Source organism: Octopus sinensis, linkage group LG4 (genome assembly GCF_006345805.1).
Source record: "Octopus sinensis linkage group LG4, ASM634580v1, whole genome shotgun sequence".
Lineage (NCBI taxonomy): Eukaryota > Metazoa > Mollusca > Cephalopoda > Octopoda > Octopodidae > Octopus > Octopus sinensis.
Window position 1 is genome coordinate 44,906,952 of NC_043000.1, and position 8,654 is coordinate 44,915,605.

The window sequence follows — 8,654 nt, forward strand, 5'->3', positions numbered from 1 at the left end:
TTCAGATATTATATTTGGAATTACATTGTCTAATGTGACACAGACTTTCCAATATTGTAGAGTTTGATATGAGGTAGAATTTGCTGGTTATTTCTAGCAGAATGAATAATACATGTAGACGTTCCTTTGCAAGAATGCGCCAGTCAAAATAGTGTTATGCTGAGGAGTTTCGCTAAACTAAACCCATTCCATTATAATGATGTAAACTCCGAATCTGACAAAAATATTGATATGATATTGTAGAAGCCGTTGTTTAGCTTCAAGTTGGTCGTGATCGCGAGGAATTTAGGATCAAAGACATTCAAGTCACAACCACACACGTCTTTTATGTTCATTTTATCCAAGGAATTGTGTAACCCGGACAACATTATCCATTGGGATCTCTTTTAAATGAGTAGCGCATTGTTTGGCTGAGAATTTCCTCTGCTATTTTTAGCAGATCAGGTTCTTACATAGAGAAATCCTCGTCGATTCAAAAGAATCAATTTTGATGGAGTTTATGATGCAATTAAATCAATGAGGATGACGAAAACGAGGATTCGATACAATCAATATCAGGTTAATAATTGTGGATTAAAGGGATCCCTAACTCTCAATCCTGGAAGCAAAAGATGAAAATGTCCAATTGTACTCAAGGTCAAAGAGACGATAATCAATAACGTCTTAATGATTTGTAATAATTATGGCAATAATCATTAACGTATAATGATTCAATTACCTCTGGTTCACATATTATCCCTAAAACATTGGACTGCATCTATGCAAAATTGTTTGAGCAGAAATATAGACAGAGACAAAGGGAGACAAATAGTCGAACAGACAGACAGATAGGAAGACAGACAGATAGATAAATATATCAACTTACTGATGCAGAAATAAATACATGCATACTGGCATGCTTATATAAGTTGTTGATAGACAGATAGATTAGAGATCATAGTAAATATTATAGAGAATAGAAGGGGAGACAATGAAAGAGAAATACATACGCCCCTAGAGCATTAAAGGAACAGTTAATGACTTCAGGAAAGGGGTGGATCTCTTAATATTTTAAGTAAGGGAGGGTTGTGGATAACCGAATCATTAAAATATCGGCTAAACTGATTGTTGGTATTTATTTATGACCTTTAACATTTTGGCTTCAAATCCTGCCGCGATCAACGTTGTCGTTCATCCTTTCAAGGTCGATAATATAAACCGCTTTAATCAACGATGCCCTCTTTTAGAATATGCGGTATTCTGCCGATGTTAAAATTCGATAACATTCATTAATTTAATATTGATATGAAAACGAAATCCAAAAGGATATTTTTCAACTGAACAATTTAGAAAAGAAAAGGATGAGTTCATATTTTTCAGACCTGCTGAATCAGAGTTCATTCCATTAAAGACACCCAAGAACATCAAGCTGCGCTATTAAACTGTTTGATAGATTGAGTCTACTGTTAAGATGCAATATCTATTTTTATCTATATGTTTCTCATTCTCTCGATGTGACTTCTGTGTTTCTATCCATCCAGTTCAACTAAACTTTCGTTTCTTTCTTAAATGGATATCTTAAATTTCATCGTATATATATGCGGGGTGTTGGGGATGTGGGGGTGTGGGAGGGGTGCATGCGCATATGGGTGTACGTGTGTGTGTCTTTATATATGTGTTTGTCCCCACCACCGATTGACAACCGGTGTTGGTGTGTTTACGCCATAGTAACTTAGTTGTTCAGCAAAAGATACCGATAGAATAAGTCCCAGGCATTAGAAAAACAAATTAAAAGTAATACAGTTCTATATTTAAGAGATGAGGAATTATGTACATTATTTACATTATTTACATTCGACGGATATTTGTCCTTACCTTTGTTTTTAAATTCAGCGTTTCGGCTGATGTCCCCTCCAGATCGGGTTCTTACATAGAGAAATCCTCGGCGATTCAAAAGAATCAATTTTGATGGAGTTTATGATGTGATTAAATCAATGAGGATGAGGAAAACGAGGATTCGATACAATCAATATCAGGTTAATAATTGTGGATTAAAGGGATCCCTAACTCCCAATCCTCAAAGCAAAAGATGAAAATGTCTAATTGTACTCAAGGTCAAAGAGACGATAATCTTCGGGTGTCTTGGGGAAATTTCGAACCTGGATTCTCATTCCTAAGGTATTTTTCGATGTTATTATTATTGTTGTTGTTCAGGTCACTGCTTGGAATCAAACTCGGAATCTTGGGGTTAGTAGCCCACGCTCTTAACCACTACGCCTTATGCCCGGGCATATGGTGTAGTAGTTAAGAGCGCGAGCTACTAACCCCAAGATTCTGAGTTCGATTCCAAGCAGTGACCAGAATAATAATAATAATAATAACAACAACAACAACAACAACAACAACAACAACAATAATAATAATGATAATAATAATAATAATAACAACAACAACAACAACAACAACAACAACAACAACAACAATAATAATAATGATAATAATAATAATAATAAGCACATGAAAAATTAGCAAGCAGATGGGAACAGAAACCTCTCCATGGCAAGTATGTGGCCCGTAGCAAACAAGCTGATGTCGACCAGAAACACACACACCAATGGTCACAAAGCTCAGGGCTAAAAGCAGAGAGTGAAGGTTTCATATTAGCTGCTCAAGACCAAAGCTTATAAACCAGGAACTACCAAGCCAATGTGATAAAAAATGGAGCTGACCCAAAATGCCGATTCTGTAACAATGAGATTGAAACAATAGACCACCTAATCTCATGGTGTAGAGTCTTAGCACCTGCAGAATATAAAGCAATACATGACAGAGTCGGCCAGTATTTACATTGGACAATATGTCAGCATTTTAAAATCAAAACCGCTGACAAATGGTATAAACACCATCCTGAAGCTATGACTGAGGGAGAAAATGTGTCGATTCTATGGGACTTCCCCGTACAGACCGACAAGATTATAAAAGCTAATAAACCGGATATTATTATAAAATATCAGACAAAAAAGGTGTGTTTATTAATTGACATGAGTATTCCTTGCGATCACAATATAGCGGCGAAAGAATTTGACAAGATTAGTAAATATAAAGACTTACTGAGAGAAATTGAAAAAATGTGGCATCTCAAGGCGACTACAGTACCAGGGATTGTAGGATCTCTAGGAATGATAAAAAAAAAGGTACTGAAACCTATTTGAAAATGATTCCAGGCTTACCATCCCTACAGAAAAAGCAAAAAATCGTACTAACTGGAACGGCTCATGTACTGAGAAGAGCACTATCGCTGTGAAAACAACATCCATTCATGAATTTATTTATTTATTAATTTTTAAAAACATAATTTATCTGTGAATTTGCGTGTGTAATCTGGGAATACATGCAATGCCCTTCTCTGCCCTAGGTGTATGGAAAACACTCGGCGAGAAACGGAAGAAAATTTGAAGAAAGAAGGAAAAAACATAATAATAATAATAGTAATAATAATGACATCGAAAAAACCTTAGAAATGAGAACCCAGGTTCGAAATTTCCCCAAGACACCTGAAGAAGGCTGGAGAGTATATCAGCCAAAACGTTGTGTTAACAACAAACAAGATGAGGACAAATACCTGTCGAATGTAAATAAGGTAAAATAAAAAGTATTAGGATCGGTAAGGTCGACTCAAATTCTTCAAGGTGGTACCTCAGCATAGCTGCGCTCTAAACGGGTGAAAGTAAAAGATAAACACACATATGCCTCCACACACACATACGCATGCACACACACATACACGCACACACCCACATCTATCTATTTATATACATATATATATATATATATATATATATATATATATATATATATATATATTATATATATATATATATATATATATATATATTATATATATAACAAGGATGTACATTATATAAGAGGGATGTATATATGTAATATAATTTTTCTGAATCTTCAGATTTATCAATATGCTAGGCCACTAGTTTTAAATTGATATTAATCAAATTAATATTCAATTGTTCACCCTTATTATTTAAATATATATATATATATATATAAATGCCATTTGCACACCGTCCGCAGCGAGAGATTAGTTTAAAGCACGGTTAGATACAAATCTCTGCATTTCCATGCCTCAACTTAAAATATATATCCCCATCTATATTGAAGTTTCATTTAAACACATTTCGTTTTCTAGATATTTTACCAACTAAACCTAAAAGCAGTAATCTTCGCATAACATGGCATTATCATACGTCAGCCAATTGTTTTCCGCTGAGGAGGACCCATTTGTTTATTTTCACTGCTTACTATTTCTGAGAGGTTCGTGAGGATACAATCCTCACGCACATCCTCTATAGGGGGCTACCAGAAGTAACCATCATTACACTTTTGTACTGATTCACAAGAGCGACCAGTTGTAACTACATATGTTATCCACAAATGATGCACGTAGTCTACTTTAAGGTCTCCTCCATCTTGACTCCATTTAAAAAAAATCTATTTTGTTATTATTTCCACGTGTCCGAAGTATTGGGACCATAATCTCTCCTTGCGGAAAAGTGACGGTTCGACCTGCAGAGACCACGAGACCTCCTTTTTTTGCGCACTCTGTTGAAAAGGTTCCTCCTAACAGTCCTCTGATGAACCAAATTCGGCTGTTTCTATTTGCGATGGTACTTTGTGCGCATTATCCAACATACATGACCTAGCTATAGATAGGCAGGGAAAACGAACAGGAGATAGCAAGCTGATTTCTAACCACTACCCTTAACTTCTCAGGAATACATCGTATTATTTATATTATTTGCAAACACATACAGAATAGTCCTAATACGCATTGCAGTTGACACGCTATCACGTAACGACAGCCATCGACATACATATTTACACATAGACACATACACACACACACAAAACTACACACAACAGCCTCACATACTACAGACAACATACCCACACCAGAAGAAGACACGCATAAATTTGCAGATACACCCACATACGACCATATTACGACCATATACTCACGCACATTGCAACATATCAACACGCTGAAATGACAAAACCACTTACATGCACACATACATTCATATGCAGTCACATACATAAACAAAACGCTGCCCGTCCAAATCCACATTCAATTTTATAATGCATCATATGCTTCATTGAGATTGTATCAAGTACAAAACTTGTACTACAGAGAATAGTCACATGTTATTAATTTATAATAATCTCCTATACATATGTAACATATCAATCAATATTACAGTGCAATTATATTAGCATCCAAGGATGCACTGGTGTGTATAATTTCAATCTCTGCAACAGATCATCTGTTATGTACTTATTTTTATACTTATACTTTTACACACACGCACATATATATATTTATATACAGAGAGACAGAGAGAGATTATACACACACACACATATATGCATATTTATACATATACATATAGATATATATGTATTTATACACGCGTACAAATACAAGCGCATAAAGTATCCCAAATATATATGATCATACGTGTGTAAAATTGTATGTATCTGTATATGCGTGTAGCGTATGTATTTATACATAGATCTACAGATATATATATATATATATATATATATATATATATAATATATATATATATATAAATGCCATTTGCACACCGTCCGCAGCGAGAGATTAGTTTAAAGCACGGTTAGATACAAATCTCTGCATTTCCATGCCTCAACTTAAAATATATATCCCCATCTATATTGAAGTTTCATTTAAACACATTTCGTTTTCTAGATATTTTACCAACTAAACCTAAAAGCAGTAATCTTCGCATAACATGGCATTATCATACGTCAGCCAATTGTTTTCCGCTGAGGAGGACCCATTTGTTTATTTTCACTGCTTACTATTTCTGAGAGGTTCGTGAGGATACAATCCTCACGCACATCCTCTATAGGGGGCTACCAGAAGTAACCATCATTACACTTTTGTACTGAATTCACAAGAGCGACCAGTTGTAACTACATATGTTATCCACAAATGATGCACGTAGTCTACTTTAAGGTCTCCTCCATCTTGACTCCATTTAAAAAAAATCTATTTTGTTATTATTTCCACGTGTCCGAAGTATTGGGACCATAATCTCTCCTTGCGGAAAAGTGACGGTTCGACCTGCAGAGACCACGAGACCTCCTTTTTTGCGCACTCTGTTGAAAAGGTTCCTCCTAACAGTCCTCTGATGAACCAAATTCGGCTGTTTCTATTTGCGATGGTACTTTGTGCGCATTATCCAACATACATGACCTAGCTATAGATAGGCAGGGAAAACGAACAGGAGATAGCAAGCTGATTTCTAACCACTACCCTTAACTTCTCAGGAATACATCGTATTATTTATATTATTTGCAAACACATACAGAATAGTCCTAATACGCATTGCAGTTGACACGCTATCACGTAACGACAGCCATCGACATACATATTTACACATAGACACATACACACACACACACAAAACTACACACAACAGCCTCACATACTACAGACAACATACCCACACCAGAAGAAGACACGCATAAATTTGCAGATACACCCACATACGACCATATTACGACCATATACTCACGCACATTGCAACATATCAACACGCTGAAATGACAAAACCACTTACATGCACACATACATTCATATGCAGTCACATACATAAACAAAACGCTGCCCGTCCAAATCCACATTCAATTTTATAATGCATCATATGCTTCATTGAGATTGTATCAAGTACAAAACTTGTACTACAGAGAATAGTCACATGTTATTAATTTATAATAATCTCCTATACATATGTAACATATCAATCAATATTACAGTGCAATTATATTAGCATCCAAGGATGCACTGGTGTGTATAATTTCAATCTCTGCAACAGATCATCTGTTATGTACTTATTTTTATACTTATACTTTTACACACACGCACATATATATTTATATACAGAGAGACAGAGAGAGATTATACACACACACACATATATGCATATTTATACATATACATATAGATATATATGTATTTATACACGCGTACAAATACAAGCGCATAAAGTATCCCAAATATATATGATCATACGTGTGTAAAATTGTATGTATCTGTATATGCGTGTAGCGTATGTATTTATACATAGATCTACAGATATATATATATATATATATATATATATATATATATATATATATAAACACAGCTATGTATGCGTATTTATGTCCATATCTCTCGACATATGTGTTTGTGTTTTTAATCTATTCTATTATCCTATTATCAGTTTCAGCCATAGGCTGTGTCCATGCTGGTGCACCACCACTAGCGTGAATGCCTGTTTGTTTTAGATTCTTTTCCTAGTTATGTATTGAGAATCAGTTCGAATGACCTGATGAGTTGGACAAACTTGCCTTATTTTGCGCTTCTTGCCGTTATGTGGGTTCAGGTAGTATATTAGATAAAAAAAAAAGAATCTAATTGCTCATTGAACGTATCCATATTTACACCCTGTAGATCACTGAGGCCTCTTCATAAGTTATTAAAAATTTGCAAGTCTTTGAACTCTGTGCTGTTAGAGTGCTGTATTCTTACTCTGGGCGGAGATGCCGGAATTTTGGTAGCATGCAGTGATCCAGGCAACCAAACACAAATATTTTCCACAGGAGGAACATGGTTTCCTTTTCTCTTCTTTGGAATGTTCTCAGAATCCGAACAATTAGTCGCTTGCACGTTGTTGCCATCTTAGTAAAATTCACATGGAACGATGCATCGGGATTTATGTGACTTGCGAGTTTACCCGCTAACTTTCAACTCTGGGATTGCAATAACCCTGGACCTGGATATTCTGGTCGTTAGTTGTTTGGGGTTCGATATCGGAGTGATCGAAACTTGTCGACATTGAACTATATATTGTTTACTTTATCCCACTAGTATATTATATACAAATCCTTCTGTAGGTCTGATGTGTATTCATTGTCCTTGATTGTCATGCGATACCTATGTATTAAAAACATATCTATTGAGAGTAGCAGACTGCATGACTGGAGGTTTGACCGAGAGAGCCACTTCGAACAGTAGTTCATGAGGAATTCCGCTTAATATATTTTCTCGGAGAGAACGCCAAGGGATAGGACTTCCTCACTCTTATCTTTTAAAAGTCATGTATCCATTTCTGTAGTTTACAAACATTATTAAATTCTCGTAGTTGTTACGTATCATCTCATGAACGACTTAAACAGGTGCAGTCGTGATTGTGAAATGGGAAGCTTGATTCCCAACCACATGGTCCGGCATCTTTGGTAGGTGTCTTCAACTACAGCTTCGGACTGGCACAAAGACTTATGCCTGGATTTGGTACATACTTATATCCGGCTGAACCTGAAAGAATCCCGTTGTATATATATATGTATGTGTGTGTGTATTATGCCTGTGTTTCTCTCACGACCAGCACTTGACAATTGCAGCTGGTGTGTTATTCGTCTACACACCTTAGCGGTTCAGCAAAAGTAACCGATAGAATAAGTACTAGGCTTTTAAAAATTAAGTATTGGGATCGATACATTCGACTAAAAATTCTTCGAGACGGAGCCCCAACATCGCTACAGTCTAACGACTAGAACAAGTGAAGTATAATAGATAAAAAATA